This window comes from Leptonychotes weddellii, chromosome 16, assembly GCF_054177405.1.
Source record: "Leptonychotes weddellii isolate Sample4059 chromosome 16, ASM5417740v2, whole genome shotgun sequence".
Classification (NCBI taxonomy): domain Eukaryota; kingdom Metazoa; phylum Chordata; class Mammalia; order Carnivora; family Phocidae; genus Leptonychotes; species Leptonychotes weddellii.
Window position 1 is genome coordinate 36103550 of NC_138384.1, and position 26885 is coordinate 36130434.

Consider the following 26885-nt stretch of genomic DNA (forward strand, 5'->3'; position numbering starts at 1 on the left):
TTCGATGACTATTTAATTTCCTTAGAAATCTAGCTGCCCTTTATTTTTAGGTAATACTTTTATTATGTTTCCTACTCCCTCTTCTGTCTCCTTGATAATTTAAAATATATGTATTACGTAGTCTTTTTCAAATTGTACTAATATCTTTAGATCTAAGATCTCCTGCTGACATAGCGATTTGCTTTTTTGGGTCATTCATGACTTCTTTTTATTGTGAGCTCATCTTTATTGGGACTAATTCCCCCCCCACCACCACCATGGTCATTTTCCTGGGCTGTGGAAGTGCCCATACAAAGTCAGTGGAAGTAAGTTTCTTTATGGTCCTACATCATTTTTTATGTTATTTTCTAGATTTGGGGTTCTAGAAGGCCTGGATTGCATGATTTGAATCCCACCTTTATTCATGGCTCTGGCTAGGGTTTTGGTTTCTCAAAAGTGACGACTTTTTCCCACCCCAGAGGATGGAAAGCTTCATTACACTTTCTTGGGTCAGCTTTGCAAGTCCCCTTTGCATGGGACAGTCTTTTCAGCCCTGGGCTTTATGGAAGGGGGTCAGCTCCAGCTCACCACCTCAGGGAGTCCAGGACACGTATCCTATCCTCGTCTCCTGCCCTGATTCTGAAGTCTCTCCCAGTCTTTCTGTCCTACCCTCTAAATGGCCCATGGCCCTGAGGCAACTCAGTTCATACCACCCCCCCCGTAGTACATCTTGACCTCCCCTTCAATGAAACCTCCCAGCTTCACCACCTCCTTTCCAGTCCCAGGGGCTCCCCTTTCCAGCCCCTGTTTCTTTGGCACGATTATGCCCAGAACCCCAGAGGGAGCCCTGAAGCACAGATTCCTCAGACACACCCTCCAGCTTCCAAGAACCCCAGACTCTGACCAGTTACTGTCGCTTCAGCCCATGACCTTCTAGCACAAAACTATAAGACAGGCCAGTTGAGCCCTGACACTTTCTACCCACGGGGCAGCCTGGGCCTTCCATTGTACCTAGATCAGTGGTTCTTGACGTGGGACAATTTTGTCCTCCCAGGGAATATTTGGCAACGTCCGAAGACAATTTTGATTATTGTGACCGGTGTTGGTGGTGGTGGCAGGGGAATATTCCTGCCATTTAGTGAATAGAGGCCGGTGTTGGCACTAAAGATTCTCTAATGCCTGGAGCAACCCTAACCACACCGAATCAGTTATCCAGCCTAGAACGTCAATAGTACTGCTGTTGAAGAAACTTGAAAGCTTCTTCCACCCTTTCTCACAAGTGGATCCCGAATCCTCGGGGGATGAGCCCTGTATTCGCTACGGGATGAAGGGGCAGGGGAGCAGCCTGAGACCCAGGGCCCAAGGTATTCCCAGCTGGGGGGACAGAGGAGCCCTAGGGCCCGCCACAGGCTGAGAATGCATCTGTGGAGGGGGTGGGTCTTATGGGACCTGAAGGGCACCAGAGGCCCAGACTGCTCCCAGCTCACACACAGACCTCCCCTGGACCTGGAGCTGGGGTCCATCACACACTGTGCCCTACCTGCCCCCGAGGCCTCCCGCTTGGCTCCCTCCTCCATGCAGCCTGCACGCGCTGGCCACACTTCCCAGTGTGATGTGGGGAGCAGGCCCCGTGTGATGTGGGGAGCAGGCGTGCGGTCGTTGGAGCAGGCCAGGCCCTCCTGGGGTGGGTAAGGATATATCTCTGGTGCCATCTTTCCTGTTCTGATAAATAACTGATCTGTGGTTGAGGCAAGAAGGTCACCTCTGCCCAGGGAAGCTCAGGAACAAACCACTTGTGACTGGTGGAAAGAGCCCCGGGGTGGGGGCAGCGGGAAGTCTGCCTTCCCTGGCCACCAGGCTGCTGGGGGCAGATTTCAGAAAAGGGAAGTGCTGAGCTGGGGCAGCACTTCCTGTGGTCGCTGCAGTCGGGGCATCAGGGCGGGCACGGCAAATCAGAGGGGTGGCTGCCCTACCCCGGGAGGAGGCGAGGTGAGCCTTCCCTGGGCCGTAGGCCCCGGGCAGGCGAGGAGGACCCGGGCGGGGGCACGGTCTGCTATTGTCCTTCACCCGTCTGGGCTGGGGGTCCTGGGGATGGAGGGACTTCCTGAAACACCATGGGATCGTGGACCCCCTGTTGGGGAGCCTCCCAGAGCTCCTTTCTGCCCACCGGGACTTGGTGATTTGCTCCCTGCCTCTCATTATCTCTAGACGCTGCCCGTCCTGTCCACACACCCATTCTTTCTGCCTGGCTCTAGATGCTGAGGGGAGGCCCACTGCCCCTTCTGCTCTGGGAAGCTGTCCGCCCCCGGTCTGGTGGCTCTGGGGGACCCCATCCTTCCCAGAAGGAAGGCCTGAGCCCAGGAGCCTGCTCTGTGGCCCTCGTGCCCCTCAAGTGGGCACTTGTCTGTACCTTCTGTCCCTTGTTAGGGAGGGGACTAGCACAGGGGCCGAGTTTCGAGAGACATGGCCAGGACTCCACAGTCCCTGGAGGCCACCTTCCTTCCTCTGAGCATTGCAGAGCATGAGCCCAGGTGCTGAGCCCAGAGGAGTGCCTGGTCTGGGAGGGGAACAGAGGGGCGACTGGCTTCCCACCAGGCTCAGCAAGGAGGGCTGCTAGTCCCCTGCTTGCTAGTCCCTGCCATCTTCCTCTGGATTGAGTCCCGTCCACCCCACCTTGACTTTCCAGCTTCACTCCGGACCCACCAGACCCCATCAGGATACAAATAAACGCTGGGCATGGGGGTTACCCTGTCCCTTTCATCCTGGCTGAGCCCCACAGACGGGAGCATAGCTTCATCAACTCCCCAGCTGTGCAGCCTACAGCCCCAGCATGCTCCTCCTCTCTTCCTGAGGGTCTCAGAGGACGGGGCTCCCTGGAAGGTGAGGGAGGGGATGTGGTGGGGTGTAGGGGAGAGAGCTACTGCTCCTGCCTCCCAGGTCCCAGCTGCGGCCTGTGCCTGGCAGGGTCAAGTCAGCAAGACCAGCACCCTGCCCTGCCCCACTGTGCTCAGGCCTGGGTTGTGCTCAGGGAGGGCCAGGTCAGCCCAGCTCTCCCCCCCCCAGCCCCCATGTTCTCGTTCTACCTTTGCCCCCTCCTTTTACTCTCCCCTTCTCTCTGGACCTTGGGTCACCTCTTCCCTGTTTCTCTGTCTCTCACACTGTCTCTTCTGTTTTTCTTTCTCTTCACTAAGTTCCTCCAGCCCCGGGACCCTCAACTCCTCTCTCTATATTTATACATCTGTCCGTCTGGCTGTTGCTGTCCGTGTTTCTCTCCCTCCTTATCTTTCTTCCTCATCACCCTACCCTGACCCCGGCTCTTCTGTATCTGTTTCTGTCTCCCTGTCTCCCTGTCTCTCCGGCTCTCCTGTCCCTCTGCCCTGTCTCCCCCCACGCTCACCCTGTCCCTGATCTTCCTGTCTTTGTGGTTCAGACCCCCCCACCCCCCCCACCCCCCGCAGGCGGCTGGGCTCCACGCTTGGCAGGACCCTGCTGGGGCATTTCTTAGCTGCCCATGGGCCCTCATCCTGTTATCAGTTGGAAATGAATCAGAGATTAGGAAACGGGGGAGTGGGGGTGTTATCACCCAGTACACACAGGGCTCTCAGCTAATCTCTGGTGGCCCTGGGTTCGAGAGGAAATGCAGTTGCAACACCGGGCCCTTCTTACCGTCACTGTCATGTCCGCTCCGCTATAAGGCTGTGGGGACACAGGCATGAGGCGAGGGCCTGGCCCTCAGCCCTCTGCAGGCGTGTGCACACTCACACTTGTGCACACACACTCACAGGCATGCACACACAGGGGAGCCTCTTGGACGCTGGCTCACATACCTCACCCATCACCAAGCTTTGTACCTCATCCTTGCCTTGCCTTTGCAAGCCCATCCCTGGGCACTGGTTGCTGTCACTCCTCACTGGGTGACTGCTCTGCTCGGGCCTCATCCCGGGCACCCTGCAGCCCTGTTCTCAGCAGACCAAGGGTCCCCGTTAAACAGCCACGGAACTGGCCATTTTCCTAACCAAGCCGTCTGGAGGTTCCGAGGACCGGCCCACCGTTGTCACTGTGGCCTCCAGGCCTGTGTGTCTAGCTCCTGCCACCGCCCCTCGGCCCCTCAGCTGTCATTATCCTGTGACCGAGGTCTCCTTACTACCCCTTATCGCTCCAGCTTCTGCACATGCTGTTCCCTCTGCCTGGAAAAATTTCTCCTGCCTCCCACCTGGCTGACACGCACACACCTCTGCTCATCCAGCTTTCATGTTACCTCCTCAGAGCATCGAGGGTCCCCCATCAGGTCCCTTGTCTCCGGGGCCCTGGCCCCTCATGCTCTGCCCTCACCGCTCAGGTTTTCCTGTCCCCGCAGAGACTACACTCTTCCGGGAGGGACTCCGTGCTCCCCGGCCAGCTCCCTCCAGACTGTGGGCAATGAGGCTGAAACCACGGCCTCCGCCACCTGTCCAGTATCTGGCCTGGACCTGGCCACGCTAGACACACTCAGAGACATGGACACCCAGGTGTGCACACAGAAACACACAAACCTATCTGCAGACCATGCACAGAAACTCTCACATAGACGCTCAGGCAGACTCACAGACAGGAAGATGTGCGCACACACACACGCACACACACACACGCACGCACACCTGCTGTCTCCCGGGTACCTCACCAGCTGGTGGGCGCCCACCCCTGGCCCTCAGGTAGGATCCACTGTCAGTGCTGGCCTCCCGGCCTCGGTTGCCCTGGCCTTGGCCTCGGAGAACTAGTCCCAGCTCCCAGGCTCCCGGGCAGGATTCTCCAGCGGGAAGTGGCTTCCGGGCCCAACACCGGGTGCCACGGACAGCAGCAGCTCGCACGAGGCCGGGCACAGCGGTGCCGCGTCCGACACCCCTTGTATGACATTTGAAAGAAACGCGATAGCTCAGGGGACGGGCCGGACGAGCAGGCACCATAAAGCCGGCTGTCTTTCCCAGCAACCTCTGGCTTCTGGAATCGCCGCCAAAGTGAATGTGAGTCAGGGTTTCTGTCCCAGCCACAGAGAGGTTCCGGCTGGGCACAGGCAGCCATGGTGGCTGACGAGGGCGAGGAGCAGGGCCTGGGGAGGGTGAGGACAGCGGGCTCTGGAGAGGACAGGCCCTCAGGCAGAGTGGCTGGTGAGGACGGGAGGCAGGCGGGCGGCGGGGCAGGGCCCACGGGCGGCACACGGAGGGGCCTCACCTGGCTCCATCCGGGGGCAGGTGGACGGGCGTCCGGCCGGGCAAGACAGGCGAGGTGGCCTGCTTTTCTGGCAGCGGGAATGGGGCTCGGAAGCTTTGAGGCAGCTTGTCATCCCAAGCACCTGCCAACAGCTTCTCTTTTTCTAAGATGGTTTTTATTGTCATTACCACCCAGCTGAGAAAAGCAGGGAGTCCCTCCTTGGGGTTCTGTTCATCTCTGGGGGTCCCCTGACCAGTGTTCGCTTGGCAAGAGCCTGCTTTTCTGCTCTCACTGGCCCCCGGACGAGGAGAACCAGGGCCCGGTGCGCCCGCTGTCCGCCAGGCACCAGGGGGAAGACATGAGGGGACGCCTCTGTGACCTTTTTTGAAACTGAAGGGCGTTTGCCCAGTTCCCTGGCTTCTGACCCTCCACCAGCCAGGTACTGTCTTCCCCTGTGAAAGGTGTTCTCGAATATTCCTTCCAAGGCAGCCCTAGCAGCTTCTAGGGTCCCTCTGTCCTGATTTCCAGCTTTTGTGATCAGGCCCACGCCTTGCCCTTTCCCCGGACCCCACGTTTACAGACACCCTGGTGAGCGCCGCGTGCTTCCCGTGAACGTGGGAGGGGTTTCCATGGCGCTCAAGTCTCCTTGCACCATTTTCTTGTCCCCCCACAGGGGGCTGGCGACTGGCCGGGCGTCTCTTGGATGGAAATGCTGAAGAGTCCTCGGCTGATCTGAGAAACGTGAGAACAGGGCTGGGAAAATCGGCCGTTTTTGTGGTTTGGGGGTTTGAAGCAAGTTTCACAACTGATCTCCCAAGAACATGGTCCAGTCAGATGCGCTCCCCGCCTGGGGGCCCAGTTCCCTGCTGGATCTGGTGCTGACCGCCTGCCTGGCCGGGTCCAGAGGGGAGGGCTGAGGCAGAGGCAAGGGGCTTCATCCGCCTGCCCCACCTGCTCCCCACTTTCCTTCTGTGAGGGATGAGCTCAAGGAGCTCGAAGATGAGCCATGTTGGGGGATTCTTGTGGTTTCTGCCTCAGGCTGTGGCATCTGATGAGGTAGCCACTTGGCCTCTCTCACTCCCATTCTGGACATGTTTCTCAGATGCCCCTGGGGCAGCGGTACCCTTAAAGCCTTCCTTTGTGGGGACAAAAAGGCCAAGAAATTCTTCTGCTGCCATACTCTTAGGCTGGAGCTGACTAGCAGCAGTACTCTGGGGGTTCAGGGAGAGAGGAGGGACCCGAGGGGGGCACACCCTGCCCACCAGGGATCCCTAGAACTTCCGATGCCTCCCCGGCAGATAGCACCCAGCTGGGCCGGGGAAGGGGTCCTCAAGCCCAGCCCTGCCTCCGAGTGGCCTGGCCCCCCAGCTTGTCCTTCCACCCTGGGAAGTCCCAAGCGCCCTCAGGCCAGCTGGGGCAGAACTGAAATTGGTGACATCTGCCTCTCTGGCCCCTTGGCTCCGGCCCCCGCCCACTCACCCCCCGAGTCTTCCTGCAGGAGCCTCCAGACCTGGGAGGAACTACATGCCGTGTCCTCTCGGAGTGAGCCCTGCTTTCTTGCCTTCCACACCCCCACCCACCCCAGCCTGGGCCCTGTGTGGGCAGGACACTCCCCATTTCTGGTGGTTGGTGTGATTCTACACCCTGCCGTCCCTCTGTTCAGGACTACGGTGGGCTGGGGCCCCTGCATGTTTCTCAGAGACTCCATTTCCCACCCCACAGAGCACAGAGGAGACATTCTTGCTCCAGGAGGGAGTGCGAGGCAGTGGTGTGTATGGGACAGAGCCCCAGCTTCCTGCCTCTGCTGAGGGGGCTGGGACAGTCCTGCGTGCAGTTACCAAGTGAGGGTAGGGCTGGGGACAGGGCAGCTGGGGAAACAGAGCCGGGGCTAGGAGTCACCCGACTCGCGGCCAGGGAGACAGACAGGCGCGTGCTCAGTCGGGGGAGTGGTCCGGTGATCACACGGACATGGTGGGTGGAGGAGAGTCAGGCCGGCCCTGCAGGGAGTCCTCCAGGCAACACTCAGGGGCCAGGGAGAGGTGCATGGCTAGATACAAATGCTTGGGTGGACAAGGAAGATTCCAGCGGATGCACGGAGCCCTCTCAATAGACCCAGATAGGCACGGACAATTGAACACAGGCAGGTGGACAATTAGCCAGCATCTGAGAAAACCTCAGTGAATCCTCCCTCTGGGTGGATGTCAGCTACGCGCAGACGAGGATGACCGTGCGGGGGTCGGGCAGAGATGCCCAGACACGGCTGCGCATGCCGGGCCCAGGAAGGCTGGGGTGCTCTGGGCACATCTGCTGGGTGCCTGTGTCCCCCCTTCCCGTTCCCTATCCATATGCCCCCTCCCAGCTTCCTGTTTCTGTTTTGGGGCCACAGGAACTTCCTCTTCTCATCATGGTTCAAAATGGCTTGCTGGTCTCAGTTGGAGGCCCAGTGGGGGGGCTGGTCACCCCAGCCCAAGAGATAGCTGGAGAGGGAGGGGAAGAGGGGCTCTGCACACCTGGATGTGGTGCGGCCACTGAAGTGTGAGCTGGCCCTTCCCAGAGTTCTCCCTGAACAAACTTCTCCAGCTCGTTGGATGCAGCCTCTGGTGTGAGTGCTGCTCAAGGCCAAGGTGGGCTGGATCCTGCTGGACTGACCTTGAGCAGCCACTGTATCCCCTTCCTGCCTCAGACAGAGGACCAGGAGGATCTCTTGCCCTCTCCTTCTTCCTACTTCCTCCCGGACGTACTGGAACTTGATACAGGCGCTCATGGGCAGCACCACATTGGTCCATGGTGCACCTGCTCACACAGACGCAGCCGTGGCCCCACCAGGAGCAGAGCGGCAGTGGGGGCCTGGCCTGGGGAGTGCCTGGGTGTGTGCAGACCCTGGGGAGTGTGTGTGGGATCCTGTGGAATATGCACGTGTCTGCGAGTGTGTGGGTCTCTCTGGGTGAGTATGCTTTTGTGCATGTCTAGAGGGACCCGCTCTCTCTCTCCTTCCGACCAGTGCCCTGAGCAGAGTCTGTCCTTTAAATGAAGCTAAGCTGTGTCTTGCCGAGTCCCTGAGTCCATCCTTGGGGGCACAGGGTGAGGGAATGAGCTTACCTGACCCTGGTGACTTCTTAGGGGGTGCCTCAGGTGGGTGTGGGGCCCAGGCTTGCACAGGGCCCAGGGCGTGGGAGGCAGGATAGGCTGGGGTGTGCCAGGGAAGGTACACAGGACAGTCCTCAAACTTGCCAACTAGGACCCACCTTGATCCCCGGGGGACGTAAGGCCTATAAAAAGGACAGCCATATGCAGGCCTCGGCACCTCGTGAACACCCCTGGGTGGTCTGGGGATGGGGCGTGGGGGCAGATGTGGGCAGGGCTGCTGAGAACCTCAACTCACACCACCTCACTGCTCATCCAGCTGGCCTGGGATGGACCTGAGGATCCAGATGCTTCTTCCCAGGGCCTGCGGCCAGGGTCAAAGTCGGGACAGTGCCACCTCCCCAGCACGGCTGTCCGGCATTTCCTGAGCACTTGTCATGTGGCAGACTTCCCCTTTAATGCCAGATGACCATCCTGTTCCCTCTCAGGTGGGCAGCAAGTTGTCAGGAGTCTATGGTGCCAGGACCCCAAACTGGGCAGCCAAACTACGGGGGTGCACACCAAACTCTGGGCCCGACTGCCTTCCTCCCACAGGGGAGACAGCTTAGGGAACCCAAGAATCCGGGGTCACCAAGTCCCACTACTCGGCACCTGGTTTGTGCTCCGCATTAGCACTGAGGGGAGGCAGTCGAATAAACACTCACCGATTGTTTACACCGAGGGCTTGGGGCCATAATTAAGTCTCCACAAATCAGCCCTTTATCAGCCAGGTATCTCGAGCAGCCTCCAAAGGGGAAACGTCCCGGAGCATCTAACAAAAGAAAGTTGGACGGGTTTTAAGACTTTTTTAAACTCTGAAGAATAGGCCTTTGTTGCCAACTCCCCCCCCCCACCCCCGCCCCATGGCAGCCTGCCTGGTCCTTGGACTCCCCTGGGCTGGGGGCAGGACCAGGTGGCCCCAGCCCCGGCAGCCCCCACCCTCCTGGGCCGAGCCCCCACACCTCACCCACCAGCTGCCTCTTCCCGTTGCAGTGGTACCCCCCGGGGGCGGGCAGGGTGCTAAGAGTGAGGTCCTAAGGATGTCCCCTCCTCTGCCCTTGGTGCCCCACCTCTCGTGCCAGATCCTGGCATCCTTCCCTTGGCAGGCACCATTGCCAGCCTGGAGCCAAACCCAGGCTGGGATGAGGTGGGGCTGGTGACGAGGGGTGACCTCTGATTGCCCAAAGCCCCCCATTACCTGGCTCCCCTCTATCCTCACCGGGTCTAGGCCTGTCATTCTCACCTTTGTGAAAGTTGTTCCTTCCACCTTCAATGCTTTTCCCTGCTCCTTTCTTCTCAGCAAATTTCTACTGAAATGTTAAGATGTCGCTGGGGCTTCACTCCTCCCAGAGAGGCTTCTATGCACTCCAGGCCAGGTTTCCTGTCCCTCCTCTGTGCTCTCTGGACTCTGCTCCCCCCACCCCCAATGGTCTCCGTGACCCTGGGTGTGTGGCCCTTGAGAGCAGGTCTTGGGGAATCAGGGCAGCCCCATGCCTGGCACAGAGTAAGTGCTCGGTTCCTACTTATGGGAATTAAGGATGACAAGTGAGCGAGAAGGGGACAGCCATGGCACCCAGTGACAGACTGTAACCGCCCCCCAAATCCTCACCCCCGTTTTCTGAAGGGCTCTTCACCCCACTCTCGGCCACTCGGGCACTGTTGTGACCATCACCTGCCATCACAGAGCACAAGCATCCTGACAAATTTCACATTATTTTCACGTGTCATGAAATATGATCCTTCTTTTGACTTGTTCTCACCATTAAAACAATGTAAAAACCAACGTTACCTCCCCCTGGCTGCACAAAGCCCGGTGGCAAGCCTGCTTCGGTCTGGGACCTGTGGTCCAGGGTGAGAACCGAGGATGCTTTCCCCACCCTGCCTGAGACAGGCCTGGTCAGTCCTCCTTGGGGCCCCCACTTCAAATGCGGTGTATGCTCAACAAATGAAGGGGGCAAACAAAGGAGGGGGCTAACTAACCTGCTATCTAACCAACTCACCAGTTAACTAAGCCTTTAGCTCTTGGGTTTGGAGTTACCCCTTCCCATCTCTGGGCTTCTTTAGACCTGACTGACTCCTTGTCCTCTGACCTGTCTCATTGACCTCTTGCCCAACCCCCACCTTCCTGACTTCTGACCAGGCCCTCATCAACCCCCAAGCAGCCCAAGGTGGTGAGGACCTCCAGAGAAACCCACGGAGTGCCTAGAAGCCACTCACGGGCACTCATTACTGCCAGGCTAAGGGTGTGGCCTGGCTGGAGAGCAGGGTGCCACCTCAGGGTTGTGTGTGGTGTGGGGGCTTTGGGGCTGGTGGGGGGGGGGACTGGCTGTAGCTTAGGGCAATGGAAAGATTGTCAGGGCAGCCAGAAGACAACATTCCAGGCATCAGAATGTTCTAGACAAAGGTGCAGAGGTAGGAGTTGCCAGAGTGTGGGACCACAGTAAGTCCAGGAACTAGAGACAAGGGTCTCCTCTCTGTCCCCGCTGACAGAAGCCAGGGCCAAGCCTAATCTCATGGAGAGCAAAGCGGGGTGAGTCCGAGTCCTAACCCTAGCCCTAACCCACTCAGTGGGGCCTGCCTGGATGATGCGAGTGAACCCATGGGCCCCAGGAGGCCCCAACGTGCCTTGTAGAGGCCTGCCCCCACCTCTGACAGGTGGCCTTCCCTCTCAGTCAGTCATTCACCCAACAAACATTGGTGGACCACCAGCGACCTGCCCGGCAGACCCTGTGCAGGCTGTGGATGGCACGGACATGGTTCCCGACTTGTGGAACTAACAAAGAAGCAGAATGATGGGTACGCGCACGAGGCCAAGAGCAGGGCCATTTTGAAGAGCGTGAGGAACTGGTTACGTAGCAGAGGGCAGTGTGCCTGGGCAGTGCCTGGGGGCTGCTTCCAGAGAGCCTCCCTAGGGAGGTAGCGGTAGGGCCCAGCCACACAGAGGTCCAGAGGGCACGTGGTGCCAGGTCCCAGAACAGGAGCAAGCCGATTGAGCGACAGCCCCGAGAAAGGGGCAGAGTGATGGGCGTGGAGGTGGGGAGGGTGGCCAGGCCACGCGGGACCCCACAGGACGCTCCGGGGAGGGCAGCGGATGGACGGGAGTCTGGGTCCTGCCGGGGAGACAAGGGCTGGGTCTCCTGCCGGAGCAGGCGCGGAAGGCTGGGCAGGCCGTGGGCGGTGGGCAGGCCCTGAGACAGCTGCTCTTGGCCTGACTCTGGCGTTGGCTTGGCGTGCGGCCGCGGGGGAGCCATGTGTGGGCACGTCCCGGGGCTGCCTGCCCACCTCCCGGAGGTTGGAACCACAGGCAGGCTGGCTCACCTGGGCCCGGCTCTCAGCTACGAGAAGGCGAGGCGGGCGCAGGGTGGCAGGGACCTCCCTGGGCCCCGCCAGCCTGGGGACAGAGCGCTTCTCACCCTCACCAGGCCATTGCTCTGTCATCTAACCACTCCGTATTGAGGGCCCACGGTGCGTAGCCCCAGCCCCGGGCCACAGGGTCTGTCTAGCCTTGCAGATCTATAGGAAATGGGCATCTGCCTTGGGTCCAGTGCCCCCAAACCCCCCCCCCGGCAGCAGGGCCCCCCGCACCTCCAACCCCAGCCCTTTACCCCTCCACAGTCAGCTGCTTCCTCTCCTTCTCCTGGCCCCCGTTTTCCAGGGGCCCCAGGCCACCCTGGGCAGCATGTGGCCCCGAAGACAGAACCTTGCATGAGCTTTGAGTACCCACTCCTGGTCTCGGGCTTCTGGGGGTGCCGGGAGTAGGCTCCTGGGCGCGGCTTCGCTGGTGCCGAAGGGGGAGGGCGCCGACAGTGTGCGTGCAGGTGGGTCTGTGTCTGCGAGCCCGGGTGGGGGCTTCAGAGTGGCTCCTGGGGGCAGGAAGGCCTGGGTGTGCATGGGTCCGTGTGGTCGTGTGTGACTCTGAATGCATACGTGTGTGTGTGCGTGCTGACAAGGTGTGTGCTTGTGTGTGTGCGCATCTGTGCCTGAACGTGTGCGTGCGTGTGACCGTGAGCGGCGTGGGGGGGCCGTGAGTATGTGTGTGTGCATCTGCCCGTGTGTGTGCATGTGCGCACACCTGTGTGCATTATCTGTGCTGGTGAGTGTGTGTGCGCGTGTGGCCTGCACTCCTGGAGCAGAGTCCCATGGCCTGTTTTCCTGCTCCCCGCCCCTCCTTCCCCTCCTTCGCAGCAAGTGTTGACTCAGGGAGGGATGGGCAGCCTTCTTTCAGGATTTCCTGGTTGGGTAGAAGTGGTGCCTTGAAAAGGGAACAGTCGGGTCCTAAGTGGACGCTGAAGGGCCTGGGTTGTGCCCCATGGCGTCCAAGGCCACCACGCCACGTACCTGCCTAGGCTGGGCTTCCAGAGGCCAGACAGAAATGCTGTCCCCATGAGCAAACCCACAGGCCATGCCCTGAAGCCCTTCCCACGTAGCTCTCGGCTGGGGGGTGGGGGGCTGGGCCTGGAGCCCCCTTTATAGCTGTGAAGGGGAGGCCAGCACTCCCCGCAGAGATCGAGGCTTAAGCGAAGGTTGTCCTCCAACCTCCCCAGGCACCGGCTGCCCCTCTTCCCCCACCGGACCAGCCCAGGTTATCTGGTCCTTCCTGCCCTTTACCCGTCCACGGGCCCCATCCCCCCAAAGCCTCAACAGATAACGTGAAAATCTTCCGGGCTGACAGTGTCAGTCTAAGAGTGAGTGAAAAGTCCGAGGAGAGCTCCGTCCTGCGGAGGCCATCTGAAGCCCGGGCTCTTCCACGAGGACCCAGCAGGTGCTCGTGAGAAATGCAGAGTCCTGGGCCATGTGGACTGGTGGAGTCCGCACCGGGCCCTCAGCCCCGTCCCCTTGAGGAGCCCCTGAACCCAACACCCCCAGCCTTCCCCCATCCCGGAGGCCCCGGCTCGGGTCAGGCTGAGGGCGAGGCTGCCCCGGGGGCCCGGGATGCTGAGCGGGCGGCACGCAGGAGGCTGGAGAAGGTGGGCAGCCAGCCCGCCTGCGGTGAGAGCCTAATCTGCAGGACAAAGTGGGGATTTGCAGCCCAAGCCTGCTAATGCGCTACAGCCCGTCTGTCAGCACCAGCTCCCGGGACAGGGCCGGAGCTCTCCCCAGGGCACGGGAGCTGGTGGGCCTGCTCTCCTGGGAGGTGGTGGGAACCAGGCCCATGACGCGGAACTCAGCTGTCCCTGAGCAGGGTGCCCACGGGGGTCCCCAGAGAACCTCAAGTCCGGGGCCCCCATGAGCTTGGGCCTAGGGTGCCTGTCCCCAAGGGCACTGCTGCCAAGTCTGTCCCCTGCCAGAAAAACAGGCTTCCCCCTGACTGCTCATGTCCAGTTTGATCCTCCTTCTGAAAGAGGTTTCCTCTGCCCTCCCCCCCACCCCGACCCTGTGGCGCGTGGTAACCCAGAAGCTGGGCTGTGGGAGATGAACAGGAACCTTGGGGGTCCCCACTTTGCCCGCTTCAGGGGGCCCCCAGGATTCGGGCACAGGCCTGCCTTGAGTTGGGGAGGAGGGTACAAGAGTCCCTGGGGGCTGCAGGGAGTCAGTGCTTTGGGAAACCCAGGCCAAGGAAGCGCTCTGGGGCGGCAGCGGCGGGGGGCGGTACCGGGGCTCCGGGCTCTGGCCACACCACGCTGGGCAGCCACAAGGCCGTTAATAATTAACCCTGGGCCTGGGCCTTGACCTCATGGGCCTCTGAGTAAACAGGCCTTTCTGGCCAAGCGTCCTGCAGCCTGCTGGAGCCCGCTGGGCCCCTCATGGCCTCTCTGCCCCTTGACCTTTTCTGGCCTTGTGGTCCAGGCCTCCTCCCCCCTCCTCATTGCGGAGCTGGAGCAATGACCAGTGGTCTGGACGTTTGGGCCTCTCGGAGGCCTGCCCCGGCTCAGCCTATCTCCATTCCCACCCCAGCCCCAAGTCCCTCTGTACGCGTCTCCCACCTCCAGGCTTGGGCGCCAGCACCTCTTCTTGGATGGGGGTTCGCGATGGAGTGTGTCATCTGGGGGCTCAGCGCACCACATGGATGCTGAACCTCTGTGGCTGGAGTGGGACTTGCTGTCACTCTTGTAGACTCTGAAGTCTGGGATATGTGTGATGGGTCAGACTCTGGGGGGCAGGCCAGCTAAGGGGTCAGGATCACCCGTCAAAGGTCCATATTCTAGGGGCGCCTGGATGGCTCAGTCGTTAAGCGTCTTCCTTCGGCTCAGGTCATGATCCCAGGGTCCTGGGATCAAGCCCAGCATCGGGCTCCCTGCTCAGCGGGAGGCCTGCTTCTCCCTCTCCCACTCCCCCTGCTTGTGTTCCCTCTCTCACTGTCTCTCTCTCTGTCAAATAAATAAATCTTTAAAAAAAAAAAAAAAAGTCCATGTTCTAGCTCCACCTCTGCCCTAACTGGCTGTGTGACCCTTAGCCAGTGCCCTGACTCTCTGGGTCTCAGTTTCCCCATCTGTACAATTTAAAAAAATGGTACAGTTATCCAGGGCTTGCTGGCTCCAGGATTCTGGACCCCATTTGGGGTGACCGAGGACAGGAACAACACACGTCCCAGCCCACCCCAGGGACTCATGGACAGTCATCGGGTGGGCCCCCGCGTTCCTGGCTGCCGAGCCTCCACTTCCTTCCTCTGGGGCCGTCCTGGTGTTCCTTTGGGGAACCAGCCCTCTCCCTCTCTGGAAGTGGGTCATGTGCCCCTGGGCACAGCCAATGGATGTCAGCCCTGAGACTTTTGCTGGAAATACCGGGGAAAAATGGTTTTCTTTTTCCTAAGTGGCAATGCAGGGGAATGTGAGCCTTGTGGTTACTTTGTTGGGAGCCTTCAGGGAAGGCAAAGGGACAGAAGGGAAAGCAGAGCTGATACATGAGCATGGATTTCCACAAGTGGGATCGAGCAGTGCTTGAAGCTGGTACCACCCCGGGCTTTTCCATTACAAGAGCTGTTACGTGCCTTTCCTGCTCCAAGCGGCACTCGATGAGTTTTTTCCTTCATTCACACTTTATCACACTGTACTCAGACCACAGAAAGAAGATCACACACACACACACACACACACACAGTAGCAGCAGGTACACACACTGCTCACATGGGCACAGAAAACGGGAATGAAAAATTGAAAAACAGGTCTGGTACGGAAGCCAGCCTGGCTGCAGTGAGGGGCTCAAGGGCGGAGTTAGTGAGTGTGGGGGTGGGGGGGGAAGGGGGGGAAGGGCTGGGCCAGGCCAGGTGGTGTCAGGCAGAGAGCTTGGGCCCTGGGGAGCCACTGAGGGTTTTGGATGAGGAGATGGTAGGTAAATGGTTGAGGCGGACAGGCCAGACCTCACCAACAAGGGGGCGAATGTGAATGTTTGTGCTTGCATGTGCACACACACACACACACACACTGAGTTTTGCATGCAAGAAACATTCTGTGGCCCACTGTGGGAGCCCTTTGAGTGTCTGCCCCCTGCGGAGGCCTGGAGCTGGTTCTGCACACTTGTGAGTCAGGAGTCTCTGTCAGTTGGGCCCTCTGTCTACCTGGGACTGCGTGGTTCCCGGGAGCCCAAGGACCACTGGGCGAGGATGACCCGAGGAGAAGGGGTCGCCTCCTCTGCTCCACCATAGGGTGGGCAGGACACCTGGGCCTCTGGAGGAGCAGAGACTCAGCCCCACTGAAGCTCCCTAGGGCCCCCAAGGAGGGCTGGCCTCATGGGCCTCATGGAGCTGGGCTCGGGGAAGGGCCTCGTCCTGGTGTCCAGCTGCGTCTACAGTGGCAGTCGTGAGTCCCAGAGGCAGGGGGCTTCAGACACGGTATGTACCGTTCTTACACGAGGACACACACGCACATGCTTACACACAGCACAAACATGACACGCTCTCAGATCACTATCTGCTGTGAGCTCTAGGGTGGGGAAGGTAGGGGCCCTCTGTGTGGGCAGGGAGTAGGGGTAATACGTAGGGAACCCCACCTCCAAGGTCCTGCCTGACCCCTGGGCCTCTGCCTTCTACACCAGCAGCGGGACCAGCTGGGTAGGAGCTCTTGCCAGGCGGCTCTTCTGCTGCTCTCTTTCTCTGTTCCTCTTCCTTTCCCTGCCTTGGCCGTGGGTTGTTTCAGCCCCTTCCCCATTTCTGCCTCCCGGCCTCTCCTCTCTCTAATGCTTTCATTTTGTCTCCTGGAAGGGGCACCCGAGAAAGGGGCCAGGCCCTAGAGCTCAAGCCCCGCGGTCATCCACTGGGCCCTCATCTTAAGCTGCTCCCTGCCCTGCTTCCCCACTCTGGCCACAGCCCTCTCGCCCTTTGCCCTGGAACTGCCAGCAACCCAGGGGGGCTGCAGGCCTTGCCTCCTCCCCCAGCTGCCGCAGCCCCTGCTGCTTGGCTGGAGACCGGCCAGACGGCTGGGCCGTGGGGAGGCCACGGAGCCAGGACACGTGTCCTGGCCCCAGGCAGAACCCTTGCCCCAGCCGCAGGGCCACACTGGTCAGGCCCAGCTCTGTTCCCTGAAATCCCTGGAGCCTGGGGCCAGGCTCCTCCTCACCCCCCCTCCCCGGGCAACTGAGCACCACTCAGAGCAGGAGTCAGGGTGAAGCAGGATGTGGAGGGGCCCCCAGGAGAAGCCAGGTCCAGCCAGCAGTGCAGTGGGAAGAGAAACCCCACATCCTGTCATCCCCTCAGTGAGGCCTCAGGGAAGAGCCTGCCCCATAAGGGGGAGCAAGAAACAGGGAGCATTTCATATATGCGGATCTTGCCAGAGTGGAAGCAGACACAAGGGCCTCCATCCAGTGGGATGGGAGAAGCACCTTCCAGCAGGGCAGTCACTGTGCCAGGGGCCCTCGCTGAACTCACTGCTGCCATCCTGGCCAAAGCCTGCTGGCACCTGCCTCCAGGAAGCTCTCCTGGGCTGGACCAGAAGTGAGGGGAGCCCAAAGCCACTGGCCTTCATCCTCCTTAGGTTGGAAGTTGCAGGGACAGGGCTGGACCCTCCACTCTTGGAAGGACCCATTGCCACCCAGCCTGCCTTGGCCGAGGGGCTGGGCTGCACAGTGGGAACTAGGGCTGCAGTGGAGATGCCCCAACCGGGGCCAGGCCCAGCTTCTGATCACTGATGGGCTGGGGTTTGAGCCAGACCCCTAGAAAGAAGTCTTTGGCCCTTGCTGTGTCCAGGGCTGCTGGCTGCTACAGCAGGTAACTCTGGGCAGTGTCAGGAGATGCTGGGAGCTGGAAAGAGGGTGGCGGCAGAGGGGGGAAGGGGGGAGGGCAGACAACGATCCATCTACAGCAGTGACAGGCTGCTTGGGTTCACATCTGGCCAGGCGTCCGATGGGGGCTTTTCCCTCTTGGACTCTCCGCTAATATCTGGAGTGGGCCTCAGCTCCCAGAGCTGTGGGGTAATGTGGGTAAGTGCCCAGCCTGCTGCGTGGCACACACTTAGCCCTCAGTCAGGGCAGTCCATAGCCCTGTTCAGGCCAACAGGCTCAGAGGGCTGGAGAATCCAGGTCATTTCTGCAGACCTGGGCAAGGCCTGCCAACAAAGGGAAATGCTCCGGTAAATCTCCCTCTTCCTGGGCCCCAGAGTCCTCAAGGCACAAATATGCACTTGCTTGCAAACACACACACACACACACACACACACACACACACACACACACACACACACTGGCTTCGCTCCCCAGGACCCAGCCACCTGCTGGAAAACCAAGAGCTGTCTTTTCAAAATAATGATTAAGAATCAGCATTGACTATTCAAATCGAAACTCCCCAAACCCTTCTCTGGGGTACCCAGCTCCTCTGGAGCTTGTGGGTAAAAGCTCTTACCATAGTGGAAAAAGTAGTCTGCCGAAACGGAAATCTTCCTCAATTTAGCTGAGTCATTTTTCTCGCGGTTAAGGAAGTCCAGATCACCTCTGGCCCTTCCCCTGATGCCCATGGCCCAGCCAGCCTGGGGGACCCCAATGTCCATCAACCCCCCCATGTCCGTCCCTAGCTCCCCCCAGGGTCCTCCTGGCAGAGCCCCTGACAGTAAGATGCCCCCGCCCTCCTGCTGTTCTTCCTGCAGCTACTTCCTGCTTCTAGGTGGGAGTCCGGAGCCCTGGGGAGCCAGGAACCTGGGGTGCACCCCAGAGCGGACCGTGGGCAGACCTACGGACTGGACAGCTCCATGGAGGCCCTGCTCTAGAGGCCCACAGGCTCATTGTCATGGGCCTCAGTGGGGCTCACTACAGTCAGGGATAGGGCGTCTGTCTCATCCCGGATCTGAAGAGCCTGAGTCCATGGGCTGGGGTGCCTGGCTCAGGAGTAGCAGGTTCCTGCCTGGCTGGGGCTCCCAGGTCAATGCATGCTGGTGTTGATTGGTGCCCCTGCCTGGCTCCTCCACCTTAGGAGGCTTCCAGAGGCTGTGGTCTGGGAAGGCGGGGGGGGGGGAGGGCGGTGGTGATGCGTGTGGACCACCTGGGCGGAGCGTGGAGGGCCTTGAATGCACCAAGTTGCAGCAGTTGCATAGCGGGGAGGGGAGGCTAGCTCTGAGGCCAGTGTGTCCTCCAGGTGCGTCCATGCCACGTGCCAGAAACCCGGGACCTCCTGGGATGGCCCTGCATGCGAGCCCTGGGCTTCTGACATGGGTGCTCTTCCTGGGCGGTCGGGGAGTCAGCAGGAAGCATGAGGCTTCCCTCCGCTGACACGGGTCATGTGCTGTCTGCCCCGGTTCCCTGCCTGAGAAACGGGGCTGCCGGTACCCATGTTCTAGGATTGTTGGGAAATTAAAGGAATGGCAGAGTCGGGGGCAGCTAGGAGGACAAGCCCCAGTATGTGGCAGGCAATCGAAAATCCTGATGCATCTGGGGGACTGGAGGACCCCTATGCTTCCCTTGTGGGGTTCCAGGGGTAGTGAGACTTGGCGCTACGCCTCACCGACCTGGGGAGGAGCAACGCAGCAGCAGGAGCTGGGGGTACGTCCCAGCTGGGTGTCTGAGGTCACCCGGTGGAACCCCCCTCGCCTAGAGCGTCGGGATGGAGAGCCACGAGCGGACATTACCTGCGTCTTGGAAACTATGGGAAGGGACCCAGGCCTGGAGAGACTACAAGGCTAGGAGTTGGTAGTGGTGCTGTTGGGGCCCAGCTGGGACCCCAAAACTGAAGAATCTGGGGCATGGCAGCAGATGCCAGGGAGGTCTCCCTCCCCAGAGGGCCCCTTGGCCCATCTCAGCGCCCAGCGGGCATCTGCTGGCCCGGCCCTGGGGGTTGTGTTGCCCGGAGTCATCTCACACCCACTTGGACTGGGTCCCCCTCAAGGCTCTGGCAGCCAGTGTTTGGGAAATTAGGTGAGGGGGGCCTGGGACTAGGGTGAGGAAGGGAACTATTTATGGCTAAAAGTCATCTTGAAATTTTCAACATATTTTTTATTTTTCAAAACAAAAGCTCTACACGTGGGGTAGGGTGGGGGGGGTGAACCTAGCTTTGTGGGAAATGAGTCAGACAGCCATAAAATTGTGTTTTTCTGAGCCGAGGGGATTATTTTACATCTTGTGGCATGAAGACACTGAGAGGGAGCCCTCCTCCTGGGCCCTGGCGGGGCTCCCTGCTCACCAGCCTGGGCCGCTGCAGCTCCCTGTCAGCCTCCCAGAAGAGGCCTTGCTGCTCACCTCCTAGGCCTCTCCTTTCTCCTTCCCTAACCTCACCGCCCATTCTTTTAGGCGGGGCCCAGAGTGAGGCTGTGAAGGGTGGTGGCCTCATGGTGGGTCGTGCCCTCGCCCGCCAATGCCATTCACAGTCTGAGAATCTGGGTAAGGGCCAAAGGTCCTCGGAGAGCCTCCCACCCCACATCCGATGGACTGGCTGGTGTGGGACCAGCCGCGGAGCAGCTGACGGGATACAAGGAAAGACTTAAGAGAGCATATGCTTGCCATTGGTGCTCCATGGGAGGCTCTCCTTCCCCACCATCAAGCAGGATCCTTGAGTATAGGTGATGAGGGGCACGAGGGGCAACCTGTTCCTTTGGAAGCCTTCCCCAAGGCCAGAAGGGCAGGAGTCCTCTCCTAACCTCCCCTGTGGCCAGCAAGCCCCACCCCCCACCCAGGACTACTCCCCCCAGCTCTGTCCCAGGGATCAGGAGGCAGAATCCCCACCCCAAGGGCTGGAGGACTCAGAAGGGCTGGGGCCATGGAGGTCCAGGGGCCCACGAGGAGCAGGGCCCTGGCTTCCGAGGGCTTATCTCTTCCCAGGCAGGTGTTGGGTGGGACCAGGAGGGAGAGGCTCTGCCTAGATCCCCTCTGCAGTCTCTTCCGTGTCCCCCGCAGCCCCACCTCCTCGGGCTGGAGTTACAGATCCCGTGGACAGCCTGGGGCCCAGGGGACTGATGTTGCCCGTCGGGAGAGACTGCTGGCCGCCTGGGGCAGGGCAGAAGTCAGGACCAAATGTGGGATCTGAATCACATTGGCCGATTCCAGAAACTTACCACTTTCCTCCACCAGGATCGTGGACTTGCTCTTTCCTTTGGAAGCAATGGTAAAGAAAGTTCACTCTGCATGGGTTCCATGTCTTCCCAGGGCGAGTGGCCAGCACAGTGGACCCTAGCTGCTTTGCCTGCCTCATCTTCTCTCATTCCAGCCACAGCACCCAGATTTTCCTTGGAGAACCTCCCCTCCCCCACTTTCATTCCATGCAGTGTGGGTGGGGCTGACCCTCTTCCAAACTGTTTGTTGGGGATGGGGGCTGGTAAGGACATGACTCAGCATTGGCCAGTTTGCCTCCTCCATCCTCCTGGGTACAGTGGCTAGTTCAGTGAGGAGCCTATGGTCCAACAGAATCCAATTCCAGGACTTTAGATGGAACCGTTCAGAGACTGGAGCTCTGTTCTGGGTTGCTGGGTGTCAGTTTGGAGGCCTTGAGTTACTGGGAACCTCCAAGAGGAGACTGAGCTGGCACGAAGGATGGCAGGGGTGACAGAGGACTCTCGATGACATAGTCTGGCTGATGGATCCAGCCATGCCTGAAGCCACACCCCTTCATGGTTTGTCTTCCCGACTGCACTCAGCTCTATGCCTGAGTCCCGGGCACAGAGGCAGGAGTTTTGGTGAGATGTGCCAGCTTCACGTGCCCCTGTCTGCTCAGGCCATTGGAGCTGGGATTCTACAAGCATGGTGACTGGTTAGCTAGAGCCGAGGCCTAGCCTGGCAGGAGGACCCAGTCAGAGCAGCCAGCACACAGCTGGGTTCACTGACCACCGAAGCCTGCGCATGTGGGTGAGACCCACACTCCATGTGGCTCCCTGAGGAGATCACCCTCGAGGGTGAATTTGGGAGCAGACTTCATGAGAAGTAGCTTATGATGTTCCGATGATTAAATTTAGAAAACGAGCCAGCATGGCATTCTTTTGCCTTCGTCTTTCTCTCTGTCTCACGGGGCACCCTGACCTGTCGAGGGCACCGAGAACGGCAGAGAATCGGTTAATTTTGTTCGGTGTTTGTCGGCATTTTTAGCACTGGAATGTAAGCTCCCGAGGGCAGAGGGGCTGAGTGTGGCTCACTGCTGTGTCCTGGAGCCAAGGAGACACCAGCACTCAGTATTTGCTGAATGAAGGAAAAAGTCTGGTATTCTCACTCCCCTGATTGGAATTCTCCAATGGCTTCCCATTGCAGTTGAAATATATGAAAACTAGATTTCTTCCTGTGCCCTAGAAGTAGGGTAACCGTGTCATTTATTAAGCCATCAGAGACTTTTCTGAGGCTCAAAAGGGATGTTATCAACGATTCTGCTGAAACAGTGGGAGTAAACCAGGACTGTCTCAAGCAAACCAGGAGCTGGTCTCTGCCCCTCCCTCCCCCCAGCCACTCCATCCTTCCCCTGGGACCTTGCTCTGTTTCTCTACCTGGAGAAGCCCTTTGAGTGCCTGGATCTTTCTCGACACCTTGGACTCCACTGAACACTGCCTCCTCGGGGGGCCTTCCCTGACCAACCACCTACCCACCCAGGTAACTTCAGTCATTGGGTCAAGTTCCATTTTCCTCCCTGAACTCAGCTCTGCATCTGAGGCCCCAGCCCAGAGGCAGGCAGGGAGTGAGAGGGAATGAACCCATGGGCTCTGGGAACACAAATCTCTGGCATCTGTCAACCCCCAAGTAGATGCTTGTATTCGCAGCTCACATCTCCAAAGTGAAAGTGAAGGGAAGTGAACTTCCTCTCAGGAGGTGGGGAAGCGAAAGACAGAGGAGAGGGAGGGAATGGAGCTTGGCAGCCAAGCCAAGTTGGGGTCTTTCCCAGCACCATGTGCGGCACCGGGCACCCCAGAGATCAGATGCCCTCGGCCTCAGTCACACGGACACATCTTCTAAGACATGCCTGGAACCAGAATTTGAAGGCGGGTGCTGAGCAGCACCCCAGCAGACACATGCCCAGATTGTGTGGCCGGACAGAAGACACCAGCTATGTTTATAATTTTCCTAATTACCTCTGTCCTTTCTGATACTGGGGCTCTATAAAATCATCACAGCCATGTTTGTCATTTGGCTCTGGCTCGCTGTGCACACACGTGGGTGTTTGTTTACGGAACACAGACGGCAGCGGGGCCTTCATGTGGGCTCTGACACCACCCCTTTGGCTGCCACGAGGGACTGGCCCCCCTCCAGGGTTCTCAGATAGATTTGCCCCGTGGATTCTTTAAAGCAAAAAAAACCAAAAAAAACCCCCTGAGTTTAGTGATCACTCAGGGTCCTGGCAGAAAACCAAACTCACCCCTGATGGTTCCAGTGAAGGGATGTTAACAAAGGAACCATATGTGGGGGTATGATGAGGGTTGAGGGAATCAAGAAGGGATGTTGAGGTCCCCGGAGACTAGCCCCAGCAGCAACTGTCACCACTATGGGGCTCAAGGGGCAAAGCAAGGCACTAGGGTTGTCAGAGCCCCATGAGAACTGGGCCCACGGAAGGCAGAGGACAGGCTAACCAACAGAGACTGTAGCCTTGGGGGTCATGTAGTTGGGGTGCTAAAGCAAGCAGAGAGTAGAGAAGGAACACCCAATCTCTCCCTTCTCCTCCCTCTGGTCTTTGGTGCCTACCATTGGCCAAACCCAACAGGGGGCTAGAGGCACAGGAGGCCCTCGGCGTGGCCCACCCAAGCCAGACTCCTAGGGCAGAGACTAGGTACAGTGTGGATCCAGGGGGCAAATGAAGAATAATCAGCATGGTTGGGTAAGGCATTCTGGGACAATTCTGTGGTCAAGCTTGGTGGTGAATCTTCTTACCCTGTAAACATCTCTTGAATCCATTCACCTCCATGCCACTAAGCCCCCTCACGGGCCTCACAAATGCCCTGTTGCCCACTGTAATCCACTTGCCCCACTTCCCCGCAGTGATCCTAATAAGCAAGCCCAACCCCAACGCCCTTGTGACCACTGTTGCTCTTGGGATGTTGACCAAAGTCTGAAACCCTGCTTGTGAGAGCCTGATAGTCTGACGCACCTGACCTCCAGCCTCACCTCTTGTCCTCCACCCCCTACCCTGCTCCATGCACTGTGACCACATTGGACACTTTTCAGTACCTAGAATGTCATGTTCCTTCCCACTTCCGAGGTTTGTGTTCGTTGCTCCCTCTGCCTGGATTCTCTTGACCCAACACCCAATGACTTTCTTTCTTTTTTTTTTTTTTAAAGATTTTATTTATTTGACAGAAAGAGACAGCAAGAGAGGGAACACAAGAAGGGGGAGTGGGAGAGAGAGAAAAAGGCTTCCCGCAGAGCAGGGAGCCCGATGTGGGACTCGATCCCAGGACCCTGGGATCATGACCTGAGCCGAAGGCAGACGCTTAATGACTGAGCCACCCAGGCGCCCACCCAATGACTTTCAAATCCCCACAGGACCTTCAGATCTCAGCTTAAAAGTCACATTCCCAAGAACAACTTCCCTGAGTCCACAAAGCAGGCAAAGGCTCCTTCTCATCACCCCTGAACTTCCTTACTTCACAGTATGCGTCACAACTGGAATGAACTAATCAATTGAGTAACTGTCTGTTTATAGTCTGTCTCCCCAGAGAGTCTGTGAGTGCCCCAAGAGCCCACTTTGTCTGTCTGGTTTCCTTCTCCACCTCAGCACGTTGCCTGGCACATAGTAGGCACTCCAAAATACTCACTGAGCGACTAAAGGGAGAACTTCCAGCTACCAGTGATGGCAGACTAGGTTATTTGGGCCTACCTTGCACTAAAATCAGCTAAAAAATGCTGCATAAATTTTTTTAAAAAAATATACTCTAAGCACTGAAGCCTTGACAGTATAAAAGGGAATTGCCAGGCCAAAATGGGGTGGGGTGGGGGGACGGAATCCAGACAGGTAGGCAGGAAGAAAAGCCACTTTTTTTTCTTGACGTGTTTTCTGATTCCAGTGAAACTGAATTCTATTTTGACAGTCTCATGGAATGAAAGAGATAGATATCAAACCCCAGGGCACACACAGGTGGGGCATATAATAAGATCCCATCCCACATTGATGTGGGACTCCAAAGGGCTACACCCTCAGGATAAGGGTGAACCAGAAGTAGACCAGCCCTCATATGATCTTGCAATCTAAGTTCTCATCTGGATGGGCCAGGGAAACTCAAGCCTTCAGGTTGATTAAGGTGGTTCTGGACTAGCAGTATTCCTCAGTGTTTGGCAGGAGCAAGTAAAAGTGTTCTCTGGTGGAAGGTGCTTTTGTCCTAAATCTCAAATTTTTCTTTCAAACATTTCCTTTTCTAAAACGATGACCAGCACACAGTCAAAGATGATCAGACACATAAGAAAAATAAGACACTGAGTTCAAAGAAGAAGAAGAACCCACAGAAAACAGAAATAGACCCTTAAGACTTCAAATTATTGACTATAAAAGAACTATGCAAGGGGTGCCTGAGTGGCTCAGTCATTAAGCTTCTGCCTTTGGCTCAGGTCATGGTCCCAGGGTCCTGGGATCGAGCCCCGCATCGGGCTCCCTGCTCCGCAGGAAGCCTGCTTCTCCCTCTCCCACTCCCCCTGCTTGTGTTCCCTCTGTCACTGTATCTCTCCCTGTCAAATAAATAAATAAAATCTTTAAAAATAAAAAAAAAATAAAAAAAAGAACTATGCAAATAATGTTTAAAGAAATAAGACATGCTTAAAAATAACTTGCAGGAGATGGGAATCTGTAAAAAGTGACATCGCAGATCTGAAAACAGAATCAAGCTGAATCTCTAGAAATGAAAACTACAATGACCAAAGTCAAAAACCCAATGGATGGATTTAGCAGCAGAGTTAACACAGCTGAGAAAGGAATTAGGGAATTAGAGAAGTCAGAAGAAATTATCATAAATGTAGCACATAGAGACAAAAGGAGAGTATGGAAGAGACAACATGAGCTAAGGAGGAAGAGAGGGTCTAACATATGTTTAATGTTACCCCTGAGGGAGGCGAGAGAGAGGGGAAATGGAGTAGAGGCAGTGTTTTAAGTGTTAACAGGTAAGAATTTTCTGGAACCAATGAATGAATACATGAAGGGATGCACTGAACCATTTAGTGGTCAGTTATCCTTTGGTGATAGAACTCCATTTTCAGACAACCCAGAGCTCAAAAGATACCAATGGGATATTGTGGACCCAGTCTGTTCTTGGCCAAGGGCCATGCTGCCATACAATACCAAGTTCAGTGTAGCAAAGGACACAAGAAAAGGGTGAAAAAATCAACTCTTGCCTGTCTCTGCCTCTGCAGCTCACCCCCAGCTGCATCCTCCTGTTCCTTCTTTCTCCCACAGGCCTTACTGCCCAGTCACCGGGAGAGAGCAGAATGCCATTCCCCAGGTCCCTCCATAGTCAACTGGCGGTATAGTGGCATGGCTGGGTGGGGTGAGGGAGGCCTCTGTCCTTCCCTGATTCAGTACTGATGGAGACATCCTCTTCCTAGATACTGTGCCTCTTCTCTCCTCTGACCCCAGTCTCCCTGTTCTATGGCTGGTCTCCAGTCTGGGCTCTCAAGGGTACTTGGGGGAGACTCATTGACCAGCTGGCTGATACAGTCTAGTCCTGGCTGGGGTAGGAGGACTTAAGGAGGAGGGGATGTCCTAGAATGTCCCTTTGCCATAGCTGAAGAAGGCGTGATGATGCCCGCACCACCTTGGGGTCCTCCAACATGGGCCAAGGAGCACTAATGTCCCTCACTGTCCAGCCCACCAGCACCACCTATGACTTGGATGGCAAGCATCTAGAAGCTGGGATCCAGAGATAGGAGAGAAATCACCCAAGCCTGGGTCCTACAGTCCTCTGGCTCCCACCCCTAAGCTCTCTTGGGCAGGAGAGTGACCTGGCGGGCAGGCGGGTTACTTTGTTTCTGACTCATGTTCCCCTCTCGGCTTCCAGGAGGCCTGGTCCTGGTCCTCCTCGGTGTGACTCGTCCTGGGATCAGGTTCTTGTGGTTGCTCTGTTCTGAAGGGACACCCATTCATCATCTTGCCTCTGGGGATCCTGGCACACCTCTCAGACATGCTCAAACAGAGAGGCTGCCAAACCTGCGGCTGGTCACACAGCAGGTGTGTGGCGAGGCCAGGACACACACGGTCTCACGCCCCCGGTGGGTGGGAATGCAGGCCAAGCCCTTGTGTAACTAGCATCGGGACCTGAGTTCTGGGAGCAGTTCCACAGTGGAGGCTCACTGAG

The 26885-nt window shown here is 57.9% G+C and overlaps 1 long non-coding RNA gene across 2 annotated transcripts; it reads right to left on the minus strand.

Annotated features, from left to right (window-relative positions):
- Positions 1–219: 219 nt before the first annotated feature.
- On the minus strand, positions 220–14547 carry LOC102744648 (uncharacterized). 2 transcript variants are annotated; one of them, XR_014140887.1, is made up of 3 exons: positions 14214–14547; positions 8955–9061; positions 220–5898 (listed from the first exon to the last, which is right to left on the minus strand). It is a non-coding gene; the product is annotated as an uncharacterized LOC102744648 (long non-coding RNA). The 2 variants fall into 2 exon arrangements; XR_434423.2 differs by lacking the exon at positions 14214–14547 and adding an exon at positions 9533–9672.
- Between the last annotated feature and the right edge of the window lie 12338 nt (positions 14548–26885).